This window comes from Myotis yumanensis, unplaced genomic scaffold, assembly GCF_028538775.1.
Source record: "Myotis yumanensis isolate MYYU_CA2020_CCGP unplaced genomic scaffold, mMyoYum1.0.hap1 SCAF_15, whole genome shotgun sequence".
NCBI classification, from domain to species: Eukaryota; Metazoa; Chordata; class Mammalia; order Chiroptera; family Vespertilionidae; genus Myotis; species Myotis yumanensis.
Genome location: NW_027223766.1, coordinates 27572780 through 27598599, shown reverse-complemented (window position 1 = coordinate 27598599; position 25820 = coordinate 27572780). Strand labels below are relative to the sequence as shown.

The window sequence follows — 25820 nt, the reverse complement described above, 5'->3', positions numbered from 1 at the left end:
CAGGGGACAAAATAAATTTAAAGAATTTATCACTCATAATAATGAACATATTTGCCAAGTTATTAGGTTTCATACTGATTGACAATCTATAAGTCTAACTTGGTCTTGTTTCTTTGAAGGCAAAATTGGAAATCCAACTTACTAATAATGTATTAACAATAATCAGTCTGAGCAAGAACATTTCACATTAATATTCTTACACCATAGACCATTATAGGACAGAGGAAAAATATTAATGCAAATTATTTCCAATTTAGGTACACCTTGAAAAGCTTGTCACCAGAGGCAATTTTACTGTCTATCACTGATAGTTATTATTGGCAAATACTTCCTTCCCAAACAACCTTGAACCTATGCAATAGCTCCCTAGCTTTGAAACATGAAATCAATCAGAACTAATGTTCCATTTTGATTTTGTAATTAAGTTCCTCAAGTTAACAACAAACAAACTTTATTGAGTCACTAATCTGATGGATAATTATGAAAGTGGGAACCCAGAAAGAAATTTAATATCGGAATGAGAAAAACATTTATTTTTGTAAAAATTCTGGAATGACTATAGTTTTATTACATTTTGGCTAGAGCATCTCACCAAGCTTTATATTCAAGACAAACATGGCTGAGATTAGAAGAGCAGCCAGACATAGAAGGCACTTGCCTGACAGACAGAGGCCTAGAGTTCATTCCATGGCTCTTATGATGACTTGATATGTGGCCAGCACAAATTTCCTCCTGGAAGTTTTGATACCACCCATACAAAAGAGGTCCAAGAGAAATATCTTATAACAGGCTTACTCGACATCAGTCATAATCACATCAATCATACGATGGTTCATTTTCTATCAGATGTAACATAATAGTTTTCTAATGGTTTTTATTGTATCAAAATGAACTTTTCCCCCCACTTATGTAAAGTTTATTTCTCATATTGTAATGTATTTGTTCTTACTATAAGATAATCATCATCCCAGATCTGCAGCACTCCAAAGATATTTGTCATATGATTCCTTTTAGATTTTTTTTCTTTATCTTCCAAGTAGATCTGAGAAAGGTGATTAATTTCTTCAGCTATGTTTTCAATAAGTTGTATAGGATTTTTATTGCCCAAAGTTCCAGAAACCTGTAACATACTCATAACTGGCTAACGAAGTTGATGAAGTCCTCTATCCTTCCCCCAAAAATGGAAACTCTCCTCTATCTTCTCTTGCTTACACTTTTCTAGAAGTTACGATCTCTTCATTCTTTCATCTGCTCCCCAAAGCCAAGTGCCTATCAGAGGCCAGATTCGTCCTGGCTGCTTTCTCCCTATCTCAAGGCAGTGAGGAAGCTACCCATTGTCCATGTGTCTTAGCAAGATGACATGTGTGAAATGGAGACAACTATCAAAATATACCAGAGCAGTGGTTTTATGCCTGAAAGAGCTAGGTAATTGTTGCCATTCATCCCTGAACTCTGTCAATGAAGACAAAGGCTGAGGCACCATTGTTGCTTCTAGCAAGTGGATGCTACTCTGTTTCCCAAGGACTAGGGTTAGAGATGGCAGCTTAAGTAAAGAGAAAGTATATAAAATGCACTTATTTAGAAAATGGACTTCCAGAAATGATAGTTAGTGCTATATCTTAACAGATGGCCTTTATTCTTGACTGCAAAACATGAATCATTTAACTCTACTCCTTTTCTTTTTCTTCCCTCCCCTTCCCTTAAATCTTGTTCTCGTATCCTCTCTCCTCATCTCAGACTCAAGTATGTTTGTTGATTGTTGAACCAACAGGAGGTAAAATAGCAAAAGGAAATTTGAGTGTTTCACATGTTAAAAGGTCAATTAGGGAGATGCTATACAGTTGCACAAGAGAAAGGAGAGAGAAACACAGGAGAGATGTTATATACCAGCAATAACAAAAAAGAACCAACACACAACATCACACACACACCCCACAGTATGGAACATCTAAATATATGGATATATGGACCATTAATAAAATCCCCTTTGTTCTCTTAAGTGTTCTATAAAGTATTATTATTCCCCTCCTAATAACTGAAGAAATTGAGTCCTGAGAAAAGGAAGTGTTCGCCTGACCTTGTGCGGGGCAAGTGATGAATATGAGTGGAGGAGGGTAGGTATGAATGGGGATGTGGGGGTTCTATGATGAACAAGTGCACCATGCCTGGGCTAGGGCCCACCAGAAGGCCACGGCCACTTCTCAGCACCAGCTGGCAGTATCTCAGTAGGAATGAAGCTTCTAACTTTCCAAGAGATTCCGGAAATTGCAATTTTATTGTAATTAGTTTAGTGTGTATTCTTTGTCTATGAGTCAATGCAGCCAACCTATGTAGAACATTTGCCTTCAATAAATGAGTTAGGGCAGACCCAGGCCTAGGATTTGAGCCTTCTGGCTCTGTATGTTGTGTGCCTTCTCTACACCACTCTCACCGCTAAAGACTACACCATAGGTGTATGCACACAGGATGAGAACAGGGCACCCAGATGGTAGAGGAACCAAGTATGACAGCTCTACCAAAAGGCAGGGGAAAAAACAAAAGAAGTACTTATTGAAGAAGACATTTTCGACACGATGGTCATCAGCAATAAGGTTAACTCCTAACATTTTCTCTCATCAAGATTCCTTCAACTTGATTTACTTTGAAGAAAAATCACACAAAAGAAAACTAATTTTCCTTTCAGTTTCTTGTCCTTTTAATGTCTATAGCAAAAGGCATTTGGGGACAGAAATAGAACTGAAAAGCCAGGTACCTGGGGCCCTATCTCACGGATGTTTAGTGTCTTCATTTGTCCATTTAATGAACAGTTATTGGGTGTATCTATGAGCCAGGTACTGGGCAGGATGGGGCAAACCACAACTTCTTATACTTTTTCATGCTTTATGAGACAACAAAATTGGTTATAATACAATGAAAATGGCTATGAAAAATGTTTGTGCTGTGACCAAGACTGCCTAAAAATTCCCCTCAGTTTGGTTAAACCTTAGACTATAGGCTCCCTTTTCTTAGGGCATTTACTTTAGAAACTATAAAGTAAATTCATTGTAAATTTTTTCTTGGCCCCTTTGAGATATAAATCTCCTTCCAACACCCAGCCTCTTGCCATATATTTATCACCTACACCCAGGAATGTCATTCTCAAGGATTTAAGAGCCATCCCTTTGAAATGAAATTAAGAAAGGTAGTGGCATTAGCCAGTTTTGCTCAGGATATAGCATCAGCCTGAGGACTGAAGGGTCCTGGGTTCGATTCTGGTCAAGGGCACTTGCCAAGGTTGTGGGCTCGATCCCCAGTAGGGAGCATGCAGGAGGCAGCCAATCAATGATTTGTCTCTCATCATTGGTGTTTCTATCTCTCCCTCTTCCTTCCTCTCTGAAATCAATCCTAGTTTCTGTGGGAGAATGAGAATATAACTTCAATAAGCAACAATTAGCAAACACGGATGCCCTAATCATATTGACCCATTTCTCCCTCCCTACATACATACATACACACACATACACACACACACACACACACACACACACACACCCCTCTCCTCCTCCTCTTCCTCCTCCTCCTCCTTCAGATTGTCCACAAGCTCACTTCAGTACTTAAAAACATTCCCAGCTTTTGTTTCAGTGGAGTGGAGCTCAATTCCACTCCCCTGTTGCGATAGTCTTGAATAAAGTCTTCCTTGCCTATTTAACTTTTGTCCAGCATAATTTTTCTTTGACAGCTACCAGCTTGGAGGAGGAACAACTAAGTCTTTGGTGACTGGAGAAGAGGGATGCAAACATCATATAAGAGGCTATAAAACAGGAACTTTTGAAAGATGAACAGTGACTACACTAATCAAACGGGCTAGTAAAGATATTCCAAGCAGAAGGTCTCCCCAGCACCTACACAGAGGCGTGGCAGTATGTTTGGGAAATGAATTGAAACCTGAAGCTACTATTGTGAAAGTTTTTGTGGCTCTTAATTCTGCTCCACTTCCCAATTCTGGCTTGAAGTTTTCATTCTAATTTAACAGTTATCATAACTGAAAATTAATACTGGATCTGCAATGGGAGACAGTGCCGCCAGGAATCCAAGTAATTCTGTAATTAAACTCATGCTTATCGAATGCCTACTATATACAGATGCAGGTGCCCTTGTTATAAAGAGGAGTAAGAGCCTGGCTCTGCTCCAGCTGTGGGACTGTGGGACCTTGGACAAGTGTGCAGGCCTCTCATGACATAGTTTCCTTCTTTGTTAAACAGTCTACACCAGTGGTTCTCAACCTTCCTAATGCCACGACCCTTTAATACAGTTCCTCATGTTGTTGTGACCCCCAACCATAAAATTATTTTCGTTGCTACTTCATAACTGTAATTTTGCTACTGTTATGAATCGTAATGTAAATATCTGATATGCAGGATGTATTTTCATTGTTACAAATTGAACATAATTAAAGCAAAGTGATTCATCACAAAAACAATATATAATTATATATGTGTTTTCTGATGGTCTTAGGCGACCCCTGTGAAGGGGTCGTTCGACCCCCAAAGGGGTCGCGACCCATAGGTTGAGAACCGCTGGTCTACATGATTTTCTGAGTTGTTATAAAAACAAAATGAGTTAAAACAGGAAAACCATAACAATGCCTGGCACATACTAAATGCTTCATAAGTACTAACTACTATTTGCAATTTCTTAAAACCAAACTTAGGCCTTTTTTATGGCTAGAAAGTGCTCATATTTTGAAAAGCATTAGTATTAATAGTAGAGCCTTAGGAGAAGTTACAACCTTTTTTTTTAAAATTACAGTTGACATTCAATATTGTACTAGTTTCAGCATCGTGGTTAGGCATTTATATAACTTGAGAAGTGATCCCCTGACAAGTCTAGTACCCACCTATCACCATAGGCATTTATTACAATGTCATAGACTATATTCCCCATGCTGTACCTTACATCACCAGATAAGTCACTACTTTTAAAAATTGTCTTTCATTACACCTCCTTTCTGAGTGTTCTCACATTAGAAGGAGAGGGAGAATTCCCTGCCAATGGATATCCCCAACTCTCTACTCTCTCACCACAAACACGCACAGTATAAGACCTTGTGCATGACAATTTCGCCCCAACTCTCCTCAGGGCTTTTCTCAGCTTCCACTGAACTGGTGCAGCCTGCAACTTGGCCTGTCAGAGTTAATTAAGGAAAGGCCTGGCTTTGCCTTCTTGTCTCCTCCTCACCTACGAAATGTCCTATCCCTTCATCTACTTTATTTCCTCTTCCATTCTACCATGGAAAAATAGGAGGGCAAGATGGGGAGGGAGAAGTCGGGAGCACAGGACCAGCATGAGCAAGCAGGGTGATGCTTTGATTAGCTTGGGAGCCCGGCTTGCACTGTGCATAAGCTCTAGGGTCCGGAGCCAGACTGCCTGAGTTAAAAACCAGGTCCACAAGCCATGGGACCCTGGGCAAATGACTTATTTCTCTGTTCCTTAGTTTTCTGATCTGAAAATCATGGAAAATAAAAGTACCCACGTCATGTGGTTACTGCGAAAAAAATAAATAAGTTACTATATCATATAAAATACTTGGAATTGAACCTGACACATGTAAGCTTCATTAATCTAATTAGAGTTCCCTGCCAACATTCTTCCCTTCTTCATGCTAAGCTTCCCAATCCTTTCTGATGAATTCTTCATTTGAAATGAATATTCTGAGTACTGTGCACTGAACTCAAATCTTTGAACTTCTTATAAACCTTCACACAGACCAAAATGAATGCTACTTCATAGTCACTGCTTCTCCCACTAAACCTTAAGTTCTTCACTAGACCTGGTAGTCCCAGGCCTGGCACAAAATGGCCACTAAATGTTTGTTGATTTAATTATGGAAACTTCTATTAACACAGATTTCTGAACTTACTATGCAAAGTGTATATGTGACTTGGTGGAAGTGTTAGCTAATGCTATGGTGGTAAACTTATATTGCAATATATAAATGGATCAAATCAACACATTGCATACCTTGAACTTCTACGATGTTATATTTCAATTATACCTCAATAAAAATTGCATTTCAAAAGTGTTTTAAGACATAGCAAACTCATTAAAAATTTGGACAGTACAAAAAAATGCATAAGAAAGCAAAAAAATCTTTTTAATTCTAAGAAGAATTTTAACAGAAACAGTACACCTGAATGATGTGTATGTGAATTTAAATTTAAGAACACTATACACCACACAATGCATAATAGGTATTAGTCTATAACACAGTATGGGGGGAAGAATTTATATATTACTGTTGCTCCTATGTTTTGTCAATTCCAGAGGGTTACGTTGTATTTAGACATTAATGGAAGCTTTTACCTGTCAAAGCTTTGTAAGGGAGAAGATGAGCCCTGCTCCCATGAGTTGCATCAATGATGAGTTCTGCTCTTAGAGCTGCTTGAATTCTTGGGAAGCCCAAGAGGCACATTTGCTACACCAAATCAAGAATATCAAAGAGATACACAGTCTTTTTTCTTAATATTTTTCATTACAGTTCACATTCAATATTATTTTGTTTTAATTTCAGGGGTATGGTGTAGTGGTTCAGCAATCATATACTTTACAAAGCATTCCCCCTGATATTTCCAGTGCCCACCTGGCACTATATATAGTTAATACAATGTTACTGACTATATTCCTATGGTGTACTTTACATCCCTATGACTATCAACTACCAACCTGTACTTCTCAATCCCTTCAGCCTTTTCACCCAGTCCTCCAACCCCCAGCTCCTCTAGCAGCCATCAGTCTGTTCTCTGTACCTACAAATCTGTTTCTATTTTGTTTGTTCATTTATTTTGTTCTTTAGATTACACATACAAGTGAAATCATATGGTATTTATCTTTCTCTGCCTGACTTATTTCATAGCCTAAGTCAGGAGTAGGGAATGTCCAGCCCAGGGGCCTACAGGACCAGCAAAATCAGTTGGTCTGGCCCTGCCAAGGTATTAGAGGTGAGTTATTTAAATATTTGACCAAATATAGTAGGCTAATTTTTAAGTTGATAATTTTGTATGGCCCGTGAATGATGTTATAAATACCCAAATGGCCCTTGGCAAAAAAAAAAAAAAAAGGTTCCCCACTCCTGGTCTAGGTCCACCCATGCCATCACAAATGATAAGATTTCATTAGCTTTTATGGGTGAGTTATATTCTATTGTAAATATGTACCACATTTTTTTATCCACTTATCTATTGACTAGTAGCCCGATGCATGAAGATTCATGCAAGAATGGACCTTCCTTCCCCTGGCTGCCGGCACCACCTTCGCTCCGGGCTGGAGACGCCTTTCCACCTTCCCACGTTGCTCAGAGGCCCAGAGCAGCTGGGGCTGTGTGGAATGCCTGCATCATCCCATGGCGCCTGTTTATGCAAATTAACCCATCTTTGTCACAAAGGTACGGTCCATTTGCATCTTTCTTTTTTATTAGTGTAGATGGGCACATGGGCTGCTTCCATATTTTGGTTCATTATTGTAAATAATGCTCAATGAACATAGGGGGTGCATATATTCTTTTGAATTAGTGGGGGTTTTTTGTTTGTTTGTTTCTTCTGATATATACTCAGAAGTGGAATTGCTGGGTTATGAGGCAGTTCCATTTTTAATTTTTTTAAGAACCTGCATGCTATTTTCCATAGTGGCTACACTAAACTGCTTTTCTATCAACAGTGCACAAGGATTCCTTTTCTCGATATCCTCACCAGCACCTGTTTTGATGTATTGATGTTAGCCATTCTGACAGGGGTGAGGTGATATCTAACTGTGGTTTTAATTTGCACTTAAAAGATACACAGTCTTATCTCATAGTAGAGCTCCTACCTTAGCCCTGTCTAAAGAATGGATAGCAGTATCTCTTAATAAAGACTCTTTTGAAATTAGCAGAAAAACCAGAAATGCATGTGCCTAATTAGTATCAAAAAGACCAAGTTGGCAGAGCTGAAAAAAAGATTCACAAAATCTAAAGCTTCCTCCTAACTGTCCATTGAGCCAGGAGTTTGCGAAGAATCAGAAAGATAATGGGAACTGAGAAACTTCAAAGTGCAACAATGAACAGAGGACTGAAAAGACATGCCTATGAAGACTTTGAAAGAATGATGAGATAACACAAAAAAACCAGCAACAGTGATCGAGTCCAAAACATCTGGATAGAAAGCAAAAACTATGGTCAAACACCTGAAAACTATTAAAGATGAAATTATATTTAAGGAGATAGAAGTGCGAGTGTGTGTGTGTGAACACTGGACCATTATATCATGCAATTATAAGTCTTTGAGACTCATTAGAACAGTAGCCACTATTTTCCATCAACTCACCTCAATACAAATACTTTTTTCCAAGAATAAAAAATTTAAAACTCAACCTAGTGCACTTATTGTCAGCTTCTTATTCATTCCATTAAAGAAAATGAGATATATAATGACCTCATAAATTATCTAATCTCATTCTTAATTTTTTTTAATATAGACACAGCATTGTCCTCAAGGACTTTAACATTCTTTTTTTAATATATATTTTTATTGATTTCAGAGAGGAAGGGAGAGGGAGAGAGAGAGAGAGAAATATCAATGATGAGAGAGAATTATTGATTGGCTGCCTCCTGCATGCCCCCCACTGGGGAATGAGCCCGCAACCCGGGCATATGCCCCTGACCAGAACCAAACCTGGGACCCAGTCCACAGGTCAGCACTCTATTCACTGAGCCAAATTGGCTAGGCCTCATTCTTAATTTTACAGGGAAAAAATAACCTGGGAATCTAGAAATTTTACCACCGCTAGGTCACAAAAGTTATTCATGGAAAGCCTAAAACTTAGAATTCAAGTCTCCTATTAAACTGTGTCCTTTTACCAAAACCAATGATTAGATTTTAAAACTGTCATTTATTTTTCACATACTTATTGAATTTCTAAGACAAGACCAGCACTGTGCCAGATATTGAGTATCATCAGTGAACAGACAAAACTCTTCCCTCAGAATTTACAGTCCAGTGAGAAGAAAAACACCAAATTACAAAAAAAGAGAAAGATCTTAAGAAAGCTTCATGATTCAAACTGCCTGTGTGCTATGCATATAGCAATTCTGAAACAGAACAATGGCTGGATACCTATTTAGATAGAACAGCCTGTAGAAATCTCTATAATATAACCTCTGACCTAAAAAATGAAGGCATCTGAAGGTGTGGGGGAAGAATGCTCTAGAAGAGGGGAACGCTTTGAAAATGGTTAAAAGACAAGAAGGAACTTGGCCTCAATTTGTTGGAAAACTAGAAAAAGGTGCATATGTCTAAAATCTACTGCGCTAAAGCCAGACCATGCAGAGCCTCCTGGGCCAAAATAAGGATCTGGATTTATTATATGATTTGGGTATCAAGTGATTTGAGGCTTGAAGTTACATGATCACACTTACTTTTGTAAAAGAGCACTCTGACGCTGTACAAGATACAGATTAAAGAGAACAGACAGCGGAAGTATGAAAGTTTATTAAGAGGCAATAGCAGCCCTAACCGGTTTGGCTCAGTGGATAGAGCGTCGGCCTATCGACTGAAAGGTCCCAGGTTCGATTCCGATCAAGGGCATGTACCTTGGTTGTGGGCACATCCCCAGTAGGAGGTGTGCAGGAGGCAGCTGATCGATATTTCTCTCTCATCAATGTTTCTAACTCTCTATCCCTCTCCCTTCCTCTCTGTAAAAAAAATCAATAAAATATATATTTTTTTAAAAAAGAGGCAATAGCAGAAGTTTGGGCGAGAAGAGATGGTAACCTGAACTAGAGTGGTGTGATAGAGATGAAGGAAATTGGACAGACTCAAGATTTATGAAGTTACTTGCTACAACAAGTAAATAATGGCAGTAAAGAGGAACAAGTCAAGAATGACTTCTCAATTTCTATCTTTTATCAGTGACAGTTGGTATTCAACATTGTATAAGTTTAAGATGTACGCATAGTGATTAGACATTTATATGACTTATGAGAAGTCTAGTACCAACCTGGCACCTGCATAGCTATTACAATGCTATTGACTATATTTCCCATGCTGTACTTTACATTCCCGGGACTATTTTGTAACTACTAATTTGTACTTCTTAATCTCTTCACCCAATTTCTGTCTTTAAGTTGGTGAGTCTATAATGATATCAACTAAACTGAAGAAGATCAGGGAATAAAAGATTTCAAAAAAAATCAAAGGTCAGATTTAGCGGTGTTAAGTTTAAGATGCCTGCTATTCACCCAAGAAGAAATGACAAATATACAACTGGATATATGAAGTTTACAACTCCAAGGAAAGAGCAAAATTGGAAAATGATTTTGAAATCTATGTTAATATGTAAAATCTTGCAAAGGATGGGATCACCTCATGAGAGAGTGTACAGAGAGAAGAGGAGGCCTGATTTTGAGCTTAGATCAATAGCAACATTAATCATTTTTTCACTTCTTTTAGATATATTGACTTCCGTTGCCTTTTTCATAAATTGTTTATTTAAGCCTACCTGTGGATACAAATTTCATTTTACAAATATCTTTTTATTTGAATCCTATTAATTCAGAATTCATGGTAGCTAGGATATTTCTGATAAAAAAATATTATGTTTGCATGTATATATGTATATATAAATATATATATTTCCGACACAAAATGTTATCCTATTTAAGTATTTTAAGCCTCTTTTATAATTATCTCTGGGCATTAAAATGACATAGCATTTATCGAGGACTTACCATTGTGCCATATACTACGCTGTTTTCCATGATTGGTTTACTTCTTTCTCACAATAATTTTACTAATAATGTAATTGCCATTATCCTGAGTGCACAGATAAAGAAACTGGCACAGAGAAAGCAAGAAATATTACTTATGATTGTCCAGCTAATAGGAGAGCAACTAAAATTCAACATACAAATTATAATTTCAGAATCCTACTTGACCACTGAGCTAAATAATTCCTATTTAACTCTAATTTTTAAAAGTGTTTTCATATAACCCTTACAACTTCCTGGTGAAGTAGGAAATATAGAATGTAGACTTAACAATTTTAAGGATCACAAATAGTATGTTATTTGCCAAGTGCACAATATGAGTGCTAAAGAGATGATCCAGAGTAATATTGTTGATTCATACTCAATTGGGTAGAGACTTGGATGATATCAGAAAATGAGTATGGTTGGCAGTACTTCTGAGAAAGGCAATGGATTATGATTAAATAAGTGAAGTTTCATCCTACCTGTTTATTACTAGAAAATTCAAAGGCCAACCCAAGTATCTTAGTGGTATAATGAAAGGTTTCTTCATAAACCTAAATGTTTACATATCACCCTGGTTTAAAAAGCAAACAACTTCACTCTCAGCAATGGGAAAATGAAGAGAGGGAAGGATGGAAGGGAGGAAAAAGAAAGACTTGTACTTGCTTGATTAAAAGATTTGTACTTATTCCTTCCTTATAATAATAACCCAACTTCATTTTTAGCTTAATACAAACAGTGTTTCTCAAGAAAACATGAAAATGGACATTGTTCAATAATAAAAATCTTATCAAAAGGGCTGTTTGGTCCATTGAAGGCCAAGTAACTAGCTGATGAATGAATTCTTCAGATCCCCATTATTTATTTAGGCATTGTATAGATGAGTGATCCTTATTCCTTTTGAAGTTTCAGGTTTAAACAGTACCTTATTTTTCCATTTCTTTAAAAAAATTTACCTTAATTCATAAAATAAAATCAGTGGGTGAAATTTTGAAACACGCCTGGAAACCATTGGCAGCAACAACAAACTGGGAAATCCCTTGCGTAGCTGCAGCCTGAATCGCTCAGTTGTTTCTGCTGTAGTGTAGACATCTCCTTCAGGGCCAGTGATGGATGAGTGATGGAGTCAGCCTGATTCTTTACAAAATCCACACTTGAAGTGGCCGCCAAGGTCAAAAGATGAAGTTGGCTGAATCTCAGCACCTCATGTCCTGTTCCTGTTCTTTCAGGGGCCCTGGGGAGGCCCTTCAATGAGCGGGAGTGGGGAGGAGAGGCCTACTATCAATCCACTCTTTTCCTACTCCCCCACTTAACACACACTGTTACTTCATTTTCATGATAAACTCATATGTCTGGTCATCATATCAAACAAGCCACCCATGTTCAGTGCCAGGATAGAAAGTGATTTTATTTGGCTGAGTGAATATAAATCTATTTTAAAAGTCCACATAACAAATGCAGTCTGATTCAACCATTTCATTTCTTTTCAGTCTTATTTACTGGGAAGTATACTTTGGCTCAAATGTGTATAAGTAAGGAAACCTATATTTGTGGTGACCTGTCCTGAATGTGTCCCATTCTTACAGAAAGTCTTCTATTATGCCAAAGGGAAAAAAAGTCCAATAGGTTGGAGAGAGTAATTCATAAGGAAAGATGTGCTGACAGCTTTGAATGAATAACTTTCCTCCCCCAGGGCTCTAGCTCCAGTATGTTCCAGGCTCGGGGGACTTACTCTCCAGAATCCCAGAACGGTAGTCACATCCAACCAAGTCCTGGAAGTGATTAGATAAGAGACCTCTTTCCTGAGACAGCAGCCTTTCAACTACCTACATGCAGTTTTTTATTTATTTTAAGTAAGGGGTAGAGAAAGTTTTCAGACCCATGTTTAAATGTCTCTGATTTCTCTATCTACAGTGGCTTCTTCCTATGTTTGGTTCATGATCAGCCAAATGGAGCCACCATACTGAAATAGTTATGCTGTATTATTCAAGAACCAACTAAAAGCCTGGAGCCTATAATGAACTGGATTGGATGTTACCATGTTGTTTGTTATGACAACAAAGCAGAAGGATGGGTATACAAACACAATATTGGGGTCATTTCCCTGGATGGGGAGAACCAAGTTCTGGAGTCAAGTCCTATATTGTTGATAAATCTGGGTGACATGTGGTCAACAATACTGTGCTATATATACTTCAGAGTTGCTAAGAGACTAGATGTTCTCCCCACACAAAAGAAAAAATGATAATTATGTGTCACAACAGAGGTGCTAACTAACTTTATAAACAGATCAAATCAACATATATATTTGCCATTAAAGAAACTTTAATATTTTCTAACCCTATCTGTTGGCATACTTCTGTCAACACCATCACCACCCTCATTAACTGAGGCCTGGACCATGGCAGGCACTCAGTAAATATTTGTTGAGTGTAATGGGTTTATACCCAGGCATGGCATAAGCCACACTCCATTACTTAGAACCCAGTCACAAGGCCACAAAAGTCTAACCAAAAGGTCATTTCACTCTAAAAAGGGGTCATGTATGTTAAAAATACCACCTGAGAAATTGAAATTTTCTAAGCCATTTAAGGAAAATGATATATAGGTCAACCAAATTAAATAATCAGTCCCTCTATTTCCTTAAAGAAAAACCGGTGAATAATAAACTATTAAGTCTGTAAGTGTTAAAGGAATAGGTACATAAAGATAAGTGGCTCTGGACTGGAAAATCAATCACCGAATGCAGTTTCAAAAGTTGAAAATAAAGAAGTGGCATAAAAGTCATTACCAACATGCTGCTGCCCTCTAAAGAATATGCCTATTTAGGCATAAGAGCCATACATAACGGTTGTATAGAGCAGCATGGAAATTATTTAGTTTTCCTAGGCTGCCTCCAGTTATGGATCTGAGCAAGGATTGGCACATTTTAGGCATGGAAAATGAGACAAAATAGGGATTCATTGCTTAAAAAAATGATCATTGTGAAAAATGACAAATGAGTCAAGTGGAAAAGTTAAATCTGAAGTCCAATAACGGAATCATGAGGCAGCCTCATCCGACTCCTGTATGCCCCAGGCTTTCCCAGTACAGAAACAAATGGCACAAAGCATCATGCTTTCGGTAGGGTGTTAAGTTGTGAAATTATTCTGTGGGAAGAATCAAGCTGGAACCCCCTCCAAGGATGACAGATTGTAAAGTAAGAAATAGCAAAATGGTATGCAGAGAGCATTGGATCAGGAGTCAAGAAACACAGATTGTAGCCCCTCATCCTACTTGCTGTATAATGTGAGCACATTACACACCCTGTTCTTCCAGAATTACAAGGAAACTGTTGAACCTTCTCTGAGCCTTCTGACTTTACTATCTTAAGTAAATGAATGAATCTAGTCATTGTTAGTTTGTGTGATGTCATCATTGTAATCCTCTTTTTTTATGTTCTTGTTCAAATATATTGTAGAATATTCAGAAGTTTTGAAAGATGGCAAATGGCAAAGTGCAGTTGGAAATTATATATATATCAAGAAAATAATCTGGAAGGGTTTGTCATTTATCCTAATTGCAAAAATAAAATGGAAAAAAATTAGAACTTCAGATAAACACCACACACACACACAGTTCAATTCAGAAAGCTACCTAATGCACAAATTAGTTGCAGAGCCGAATCCCAGTCTCTTAACATCCCTGATTCTCAGTTTCTTCAGGTTGAAATTGGTGAAGGGGAATAGGAAAATGAAAACAACCATATCCAGATTGGCCAAGCATCAGAATCACCATGGTACTGAGCACACAACTCCATATAATTCTGCTTCTGTGTTTGCAACATGAAGAATCACTGAGCTAAAGTAAAGATTTTTTAGATGTCTACAGGAAGATGTACTATTAAAATATTTGGCTTGAAGGTAATTATCAAAACTCACAGAAAACCTCATAGGAGGTGGGGAAGTCTAAATTATTCCTGCTCTCCCACAGGGTTTGCCCTATTTTTTTATTACTATTATTTATATGATTAGTTTCTGTAACACAAACCATCTAATAGATATGTTGTTTAGTGAACATTAAATGATTCTAGAGACTGTCTCTGGATCAGGTGTGCAAATAGTATGATGTGGGAAGGGGCTTTGGGGAACTCAAAAGTCAAATAGTGGAGGGCATAACCAACTGTATTTTGTTTGAATTTTTCAAAAAACCTTTGATGAGTGAGAGACTTAGTGATGCTAGAACAGCTTAAGAGCCCATAACGGATAGGAGCAGATCCAGGTTCAGAACCCAGGTACTGCCACCTGTGCTTTGACCCAAACACCATTGCAGTGGCTCCATTGCCTGGCACCTGAGATTGGCCTGGCTCCAAAAACACAAACTCAGGGAACAATAGGAGGGTAGATATCAATGCTGCTGAGGATGTCCTGCCTGGTGTCCAGAATGACATCAGCTACAGGTAAAGCTGACAAATGCCCTTTTAGGAAGCAAACCACAACCTATCAAACTGATAATGCTCAACTCTCTTGAAATTCAGAGGCAAAAGCTTATAAAACATTTCCAGAAATTTTCCAGATGCCAGCGAGTAATGTGATTCTATCAAAACACCCTCAAGTCACCTTGTCACTCATTTGGGGGATTTCTTGTTACATAAAATCACTATTTGCTCATTGGGTTTATACAAGTTCCTCTTCTCCTCCTTCGAATAAACAAGTGTGGCTTCTGTCAAAGAGTACAATTTTCTTATCTAACTACCAAGAGAAAGCCATCTATTCTTGTTCAAGTGGTTATGAAGCTGTTAGAAATCTAGATTGTCAAGAGCTACAGCGCTAAAAGAATCCCTATAAAATGAAGATAACATGCACTGGTAGAAAATCTTTATCTTGATAGGCTTATCATAGTTGTTCTGAGATGTATCTGACCAAAGTAAAATAATTTCTTTTGGGCATTATATTAGTAATTTTGCTCATAATGACTTCAGCAAAGAGCCTCTCAGCAGCAGATGTGCCAAAATTATTATTTTATTTTTTAAAAAGTAAAAAACTAGATAGAGGATAATTAATTCCAGTAGGCAAATTTCTGGTTACTCCTCAAAGCCAGGTAAATAGAATAGACCAAACCCAAAATGTTGAGATTACTCTTTGTATTTTTGTTTGAGAAACAACACAGATTACATACTGTGCAAAAGCAGAGAAATCAAAATGAGCAAGAATGAATTCCAATAGAAAGCCTTAGAATATGAAGAATGACAATTTTCGGCATCTGTGTAAACTTTACACAGCGTCTGTGACATAGAAGAGTTTCACTTAAGCTGAGTGAAACTGGGTTCTGGTCTTGCTTCCTTTTCATCATAGATGTGTCGCCTTGGGCCAGTCATTTAAATATTCCCGCCCTCGTCTTCCTTATTTGTAAAGTTAAGAAAATAATTCCTATATTATAGTTTATTTATTAGGACCAAATGCAGACTTAAGAGTGATCTAATTCCAATGTAGCACAGTGATTTTCAACCCGTGTGGTGCAACAAGTTTTAAAACATGCAGTACCTGACCATGTAGCCAGGGCACTGACTCTTTTCCCTTAGATTGTCAAATTTTAAAAAATGACAACAGCCAACACAACAACAGCCATCCAGTGTGAATGAGTCAAAATTATACCTATTTTTTGTCAGATCAGCAAAAAATAAACTTGGTGTGCCACAGAATTATAGTCGTTAGTTTATGTGTGCCATAAGATGAAAAAGGTTGAAAATAGCTGATGCAGGGTGAAAACTGTTCTCTTTGATTCACACTGAGTTTTTTTAAAAAAGTAATTAGTTGTCATCAGTTAAAAAATGCGGGAGGCAACCAATTAGTGTCTCTCTCACATTGATGTTTTGCTCTGTCTCTCCCCGTCCTTTCCAGTGTCTCTAAAAATCAATGGAAAAAATATCCTCAGGTGAGGATTAGCAAAAAAATATTTTTTAAAAAGAAAATTCTGTGCCATGTACATCCAAACTCAATCTTTTTCAATAGATGTCTGAATAGAAAGAATAGCCAAAAAGGCACTACATCACTCCACATCAGCGTAGATTCTTGACTATACATACTTCCTATAATTTCAGCCTGGAATTAGAGGAGATAAAGGAAAAGGGTATGGAGCTGAACAATTTAAGCAAGTGCCTTGCCCTCTCTGCGATTCAGTTTTTCTATTAGGTAAGCAGGAACTGCCAAATTACCATTCCATTATAATAATCCCCAGTCTGGAATCTCACCACTCTCTACTGACCACATCCTGGTTGTAAAATGATATACGTACTGTCTGTTACTCAGCAATTAGCAAACTACACTGACAAAGTGCACTGCATACATTTTGGCTTTGAAATATTTTGCTTCCAATATGGTCTTAAAAATAATAATGCTTTAACAATTGTCAGTAACTTGACATTAAATTGCTTTCTCAGCTGTGTTAAGTGACAACAACCAGTTCTACATGTTTATCACATGGACTGTGATTGATGATTCCTGAAATAAACTTGATATTTTCTTTCACTGGAATACATTTAAAAACATTTTTTCTGAGGCTATCTAGGGGGGAAATGTGTTACTCCCTTGAAAGTTTTCTTTAATGACTTATCAAGGTAGGAGTGAAATCTTCAAATATATTCTCTCATATTACTTCAAATTTGTTATTTCCAGCTGTAGAAAATAAAGCGAACAGCATAGAACACATAACCCTACATATATACTCAGCTGTCAGAACTGACAAAGCTGCTTGAAAAAGACTCTCTTTAATAATTAGGTCTGTACACTGTCACCAAGGCAACACCAAATGCTGAGAGCCAAGAATACATTGTCTTTCTGTGTGAACATACTTTAGATAACCTTAATTGCGAAGGGAATTAGATCAGAGTCTGATTCTGTGAGAAAAGGCAGAACTGGACCCAAAGTTCCCCCCTATAGTGGGATGTGATCTGTTTTCACAGGCTCCACTGTCCCTAGATTTCTGCTCCACAAGCCTTGGTGTCCTACAAGACATATTCAATCCAATATCATTGCCACCAGCAACTATGAAATGACTCGTCCACTAAAAAAGTGAAGCACAACGCTTGGTGAAGTCAGAAGCCTAAAAAAGTAGAATACTCCCAGGCTTTCTCAAGTATACCCTTTACATTGGATTTCCAGAAGTTTCCCCGGGACTAAAAGAGAGGCCCATATCAGGTGTTCTGCAGAGAGATGTTTGATTAATTTGGCTACTAATACATGTAGCAAATGAAAATAGATAATAGCAGAGGAAGTGGCACTGTTAAAAAAAAAATAAAACCTTACCATGACCTGTGAAAAATGGGTAAAATAGTTTTTGTTTGGGAAGAAAGAAAGGCAAAAATTGTTTTTTAAAATAGTCTATACATGTAGTATTTTATAAAGATTTTCTGTGTCCTTTAGCAAAATGCTAGTATTGATTAACACAAAGAAATCAAAGGTTGAAAAATAATTTTTATCATTGGGTTATTTCTAAACATACAGCTAAAATCTTTTGAGTCAGAGTTTCAGTTTTTCTAATATTAGAATTAAAGGCAATGGCTCCTACCTCACATGTTGTGAACATATAGTACATTGTCAATATATTTTTTTTAATGAATGCCAAATGCCCTCCTCTAAGTTCCAGATATTTCTCTATCTCCTTGGAGTCCCAAGGCTGTGTGATTTTACTTTGTCCTCTTCCCATTCTTAGAATATACACACATATACATGTATACACACACATATATATTCTAGACCTTCAAGACCCCCCAGCTTTCGGTGTGTGATATGAACTTATATATTATTGATGAGGTCTTTGGCTTTTAAGTTATAGAAAGCCCAACTCAAAATGGCATAAACATCAAGAAAGTACATTTGTTCATAGAACTGGAAAGCCCGAAGTTAGATGGTTTGTTTTGTGCAATTAAGAAGTGACTCTGCCAGCTTTTCTGTGTAGTCTTTATTATCATGCTGATAATAAGATATCCTCAGCAGTTTCAGACCTCCAATCTTGACAATGCCCAAATAAAAGAAGGTCATTTCTTCCTGTGGTTCCTCTATTAACACCAAATAGACGTCTTAAATGCTCCATCTAGGTCCTCACGAGACTCAGTGGTTTGAAAGAGATCATGAGTCTGTCCTAAATGAATCTGTTTTGCCCAAGGAATACCATGTGATGACTGGTTTAAGTCACCTCCAAAACAAAAGTGCCCAGAATGCATACATCTCATCATGGACAAGTCGGGGACATTAATCACTGGGAGTGATGGACACAGAACCATGGAGATGAAAAGGAAGAACCCAGACTGGATGCTCTAAGACCAGTGCTCCCAGCTAAGTGCTCACCGAATGCTAAGGGCTTTCCCAGGCCCATGAAATAGAGCAGGCAGCTATATTTCAATCAAGGGTTACAATAAGACACATGTACAGTCTTTTGAAAGTAGATCTGAGATCTTAAAGCATATGTACTTCAGACTGATCCAAACCAGATTTACCCAATTGATTGCAACTGCCAAGGGCAATCATTCTATCAAAATGTCTGTGTCCATTCTGGAAATGCTTCCAATGTGTCCATCTTTCTTTCTCCCTAGTAAATGTTTTATGTGAAAAGGCTCAGGTTTTTTTGCTCTACTTTTTCAGGCAACAAATTCCATCTTTGATAAATTAACTCATGACAATTTTTCAATCTCTGTGCTCCCTTCCTCCTGGGATTTATGCAGGAGGAGGAGTATAAATGTATCTCCCTTCCCTTGCACCCTTGTTATCATCAGTCTGACCTACATTCTTTGTGACTTCAACTCATTTTGCAATATGTGTGTGTATACCACAAATTAGACTCTTGCTCAAAATCTTCTAGTGCAGTGGTTCTCAACCTTGGCTGCACATTAGAATCACCTGGGAATCTTTTTAAAATCCCAATTTCTGGGCCTCATCCTCCGGAAATTCTGTTTCTTTGTTACTAATGTTGTGACCCCACCCCATAACAAAGAAACAGAATTTCCAGAGGATGAGGCCCAGAAATAGGATTTTTAAAAGATTCCCAGGTGATTCTAATGTGCAGCCAAGGTTGAGAACCACTGTTCTAGTGGCTTCCCTTCACACACAAAAATGAAAAAATAAAGAACTTTTTAAAAATCCGTTTTAGCATCAAAGTCCCACAGGACCTGGCCTACCCATTGCTTCCTTCACTCCAACCACCACACTGGAGTCCTCGCCTTTCCTCCACCAAGCATGGTCCTTCGGCCTTTGCATGTATTGTTTCCCTGCCTGGCATGCTCTTCCCAGATAGCTTTATGCTCACTCTGTTCATTTTATTCGGACTCTGCTCAAAAGTCACCTTATCAAAAGGCCTTCCCTTTTACTCTCTGTTAAGTGTCATTCTACCCCAATCACATCCTTACCACTTGATATGGTTATTTATTTATTTGTGTCTTTATTGCTGCTCTCTGCAAGGATTATAACTGTTTGGATCACGTAACTCTTTGGATCACAGAGTCTGCACAGTAGCTGCTTAATAACATTTGTTGAATTAATAGAATGAAAGGTCTCTAATTCTTTCTTCTCGGTACCTGGTATATGACTCACTCCTGCTTTCCCTATAAATCACAAGCAAGGCAATCTACCTCCCCCTTTCACATGCCCCCACAGGAGGACAGTCCAATGGAAATTAGTCTGTCCCAGGCATTATTCAAAACTCTCACCAGAAGACTCCTGTGTTATACTTGTTTCCAGGATCAGACACACTCTGTCTGCCCAGACATCAGAGAACCACCCTGCTGTCTGGCCCCCTCTCCCAGGGACTCTCCTCCCTTTGCCTGTGCCTAAGTATAAACCTCTGAATTGCTTGCGGCCACTGGCCCTTGTGTGGTGTGTACTGATGTGTAAAACCTGAACCTGAAATAGAGGGAAGGAGAAGGGCACACCCAGAAGCAGATCGACTCAAACATAACATCATGTCATACTCACTGGGTCCCCACAGGTAAGGGAAGCCAGAAGTTTCCTTCCATTCATTGCCTGGATTTAGAACACCTCTCCTGAACCTTCCTCAATCTGGAATTTCTCTTCCTTTCAAACCTCTCATCTGTTAATCTTATTGCTCATCCTATTCTTCTCTTTGCCATGGCCTCAGAGAGGATGCTGGCTTCACTTCCTTCCTCTCAGTGAAGGTGTCAGTTTCACTCCAGTTCTGTGGCCACTGACCACATGGGGTGGACACCATCTGGGGTTTCAGTTTGCCTAGCACCCCAGGGAACATGTCTTTTCCCCAAAGGGAGCTCTCCTATAAGGGGGAAAGTAGAATCTATGCTTCCAAAAACAGTATGTATTTTCAGTCTTCAGTGTATGTCTAGTAATCCTCAGTTAATCTTACTGTTTTTATAATAGCTTCCAACTAGAGAGCCCCTCCAGGTATCTCAGGGGTCATGAACTCAAATACGTATAGTTGCCAGGCAGGTCTCACAAGTATGAGAGGTGACTTGTATCATAGTGATTATTGATATGGGCAGTAGAGAGCACAAACCTTGAGTAAGGTTTTCCAAACTCTTGAATTTTCCAAATTCAAGAAAAGTTAACATTGTTCTATGCTGGCCCAACAAAGCAGGTCATTAGACCAGTTTCAGCTCATGGCTACTTACCTTATAACCCCTGAGATATGGTTAATGCCATATCCCTGAATATGGTATTATAAACTAACCATTCTGACTAAGACAGTATCTCTAAACTTCGCCACACACAATCATCTGAAGACTTTTAAAAAATATATGCTGATGCCAAGGTCCCTTCCCTAGAGATTCTGATATCATTGCAAGGTGTAGCCTGGGCTTCATACACTTTGAAGGGGCCTAAAAGATTCTAATGTGACCCAAGTATGCACCAGTCCCTCCAAGCATTCTTCTAATGAAACTTACTATGTCACTGGAGTATAGGTGAAGCCCAAATGTAAAAAACATTCCCCAAAGTAGTAACATTTCTAAAAAATAAAGAGTATCATACACTTGGAAGAAAAGCCAATTGGTTATAAGAGAAATATATACAGCAAATATTTAGGGGACAAGAGGTTTCACAGGAATATAAAACATAACTGATTTTTTAATTTAACAGCCACTTTCTTTTTAAAATAGTTTTAAAAAATAGGTTTTTATTGATTTTAATTTTTTTATTTTTATTGTTGAAAGTATTACATATGTCCCCATTTTTCCCTCGTTGACCTCTTCATTTTAGAGATAGAGGAAAGGAGAGCGATAGAGAGATAGAAACATCAATAAGAGAGAAACACCGGTTGGCTGCCTCCTGCATGCCCTACTGGAGATTGAGCCCCCAACCCGGGCATATGCCCTGACCAGGAATTGAATCAGTAATCTCTTGGTTAATGGGTTGATGCTCAACCACTGAACCAAGCCAGCTGGGCACCAATAGCCAATTTCTAACCAAAAGTTTTCCCAAAAGCACCTTAGTAGAACAAAGTACTCCAAAAGCACACAATGTACAAGGGGCTCATTGCACATCCAAAAGAACTGGTATTATTTCAGGAAGAACAACTTGTCTCTAAGGGTCTGGTCAATGCTTCTGGATGATCTTAACATTAAAAGAAATTATGTAATTATGTTTTCTTTAGAAGACTCGTGGGCATACATACCAGATGGTTCATTCCCATCCAGGCCCATAGGTTTACCCACAGATGTTGTAAGCATCAATCCCCTCACTGCCTTGTGGTGAAATGATGAAACTGAAATTCCTCGGTAGCCCAAGGATAAGGAAGTAGTACTCTTCTAGTGGAATGTGAGACGGAAGATGGAATGAAGTCAGTTTTTATGGGTTCACTTCTTTGTTTGCCTATGAACCACATTCTTTTTTTTTTTAGGTATCGGAAATACAATTTTATTCTGATTCTAAATGAAGAGGAATGAGAATGACAGTAACAAACAAGGCTTCACCACTGAATATTGTGATGCAAGTGCAGCATTCTTATAGTTGAAACTCAATAAGGAAACAACTGCATTCCAAAACAGCTAAATATGTAGGTCCAAAAAATGAAGGTATTTTTTAGCTGCCACATTCACTCAGAAGCCCATTCATCTCTTTCAGCATCCCAAAGATCAAGCACAGGTTCTGCTTAGCTACATAATAAAGTGCCAAACACACTGCACCACTGACATCACAGGACAGTTGCCTGTAAAACTAGACTTGTAGACTTCAGCTTCCCTTTCTCACAGGTCGCCATCCTCACCCAGGAGAGAGGTAGTCAGAGAAACCTCTAGATCGTGCTCATACTGAGCTGCCAAAACTGGGTCCAGGATAACCTCTGGTGGGGCAAGAGCAGACACGGTGACAAACTCCAACTTAGGGTGTCCAATTAGCTTTCTAGCAAGCTAGAGGAAGAGCTTTTTAAAGTTGTAGTTACTTTTGGCAGAAATGTCATAGTACTGGCAATTCTTTCAATGGAAGACAATTGATTTGCCTTAACTTCCTGTCCTTAATATCCACTCTATTGCTACACAACACAATGGGGATGTTTTCACACACTTGTACCAGATCTCTATGCCAGCTAGACATATTCTTATTAAGTAACTCTCGAAGTTATATCAAACATTATAATGGCACACTAGGGTTGGGTGTGATAACCATCTCTCAGTCCGCCAAACTTCTCCTAGCCAGCTATATCCCAGACATTGAACTTAATAGGCCCCGTGTTGGTGTGGAACATGAGGGATGGACTTCGACACCCAGGGTGGCTACATAATTCTTCTCAAATTCACCAGTCAGATGACATTTCACAAATGTCATTGTCCCAGTCCCACCATCACCAAACAATACAACTTTGAACTGAACTTGGGGTTCTCCTTGGCAGCCATGGTGATGTCTCTTCCAGAAATGTCTCTGGGGCCATCTGACTGAAACCTGAAAAGATGACAAAAGCCATCTTCCATAAATACTCAGAACTGTGCACCCATGAATATTGCCACATTGAGATAGATGCCTGGGTCCCCCAACTGTGGGTACTCCAGTGTCTTTTCAATCAAGTGAACCTCCTCCAGAGGCAAAGAGTCCCTAAGCACACAACTCTCCTTAAATGATGCCCTGGAAAGCAACGGGACATCATTCCTTATAACGATGGGAATCACTATCACGCATAAAACCACTCAGTGCCATGAACATGAGAGGCCTTGTTGTTTAGAATAAGGTGAAACAGGATGTTCCAAAGTGTGCCCTGTGAAATGTTCTCAATATAAGGAATGTATGAAAAAAATAAATATAGGAAAGGTATACAACACAGCACCCTTTTGTAGATTCACAATGCTCATTAGAACACCAAAAGTTCTGGAAAAAAAACATACTTCCAAAACAAGAATCCCAGAGTTCTTATTTTTTAAGTATTCCATTCCATGGAATTAGTGAGTATCTTGTGGGGTGGCTTTGAAACATTTGTGTTTAGTGCAGAAAACGTTGGGCCCAACAGCAGGAATCTGGGGATCTGGTCCCATATTTGATGCGACTAGTCATGTGACCTTGAACGAACCACTTAAGTTCTGGGTTCAGTTTGCAGAAATGGTAATTGAAGGAATTTTGGCTCAAAGTTCTAGCCTGCACCTTGGATATTTCTGGATTGTCATAATTTGTCTACCATTCGATGTTGTTTCAGATCCACCATCCCTCATCTATAATTTTAAAATACATAAAGGCTCTGGGGAAAAAAAAAGTGTTGTGTGTTTTTAACTTAGTGCCTAAACCTAGTTCAAACTAATAAAGCCTGTTGATACATTTCCCCCCACTTAGAATGATGGCTTATCTGTTTGGCTGCAAAACCATCAATATGTTTGATTTCAGTGCTGTAGCTGTTACATAATCTTTTGCCTCATATCTACCACCTTTCTAAAATCTGAAAAAGTCTGAATTCTAAAACATATCTGTCCCTCAGTTTCAGATAAGAAACTATAAATCACAAAAACACTTTTATGATGCTTATCATGTTCTTAAGCTTTAAAAATATTAGCGCACCATTGCCCATAAGAAACCTAGAAGGCAGAAGCTAGTATTATTCCTATTTTCAGATGTGAAGACTGAGAACAAAAAGGATAAGTAACTTGTCAGAGCAACCCAGGTAGTAAGTGATGGAGCCGGGATTCAAATCCAAGCGGTCTGTCTCCATGGTCCAGCTTTCCGACCACAATGCTGGCCTCTAAGAATTCATGAGTCTCATTTGAACAACCTTTGATTTCCTCCTCTGTAAAATGGCTTTAAGAACAACTACCCTTCAGGAAATATTTATGGCCAACCCTCAATGGCTTTCGCAAAGGAGAATCCATTGAGTCATCAGTAACTTTCATATGATATTTTATTAGCCACATCCAGGACTGCGGGGGGGGGGGGGGGGGGGTGGGGAGGGGGAGGGGCGGCAATGCAGCTAACTGAAAGAAGTTCCTCCATGGCAGGGGCTGCTTATTCACTTTAATCTAAAGCATTCCCACTCTGTAATTTAGACACCTACACAAAAGTGGGCTGTGCCCAGAGGCGCATTACAGATTACCTAAAAGCACATTGCCAATGTACCACTTAAAATTTAAATGAATCCCTATAATCTCCAATCAAAGCAGTTTAATATCAGCAACTGTGAGGTTTGAGAGTTGGTGTATAATGAAGGCATTGAGGGCTCTTTTACCAGCAGCTGCTCTACCAGGCAGCCCATGGTAAACACCTAACAATCAGGCTTACAAACTGCCCGCCCAAACTGGGGTAACAGCTGGACAAGCCACCAGGGAAGTGGAAAGGTAATAAACTAAATAAGCTTGATTTATTTTTATTTCTCCCCAGGGCTCTGTATATTTTAGGTTCAAGTATATTTTGCCTTCCAGATGCATTCGGCTTCCATCCTTGAGTCTGATCTTTGAATCCACTCGTCTTACCTTCTTCCTTATTTCCACTCTACCTTTACCTCCAGTCTGTTTAGCATTACCCTCCTGACCTTAGGCTGATTGTCTTCAATTAAGCCCGAGGATTTCCTCTTCCTGCACCAAAGTCAAGTTACAGAGCAAGAATAATAAAAGGCTGAATGGGACTGTAGTATCATAGCCAGGGCCCCCATGTCA

The 25820-nt window shown here is 38.5% G+C and overlaps 1 pseudogene; it reads right to left on the bottom strand.

Annotated features, from left to right (window-relative positions):
- Positions 1-22943: 22943 nt before the first annotated feature.
- On the bottom strand, positions 22944-23326 carry LOC138993163 (GTP-binding nuclear protein Ran-like; annotated as a pseudogene).
- Positions 23327-25820: the final 2494 nt, after the last annotated feature.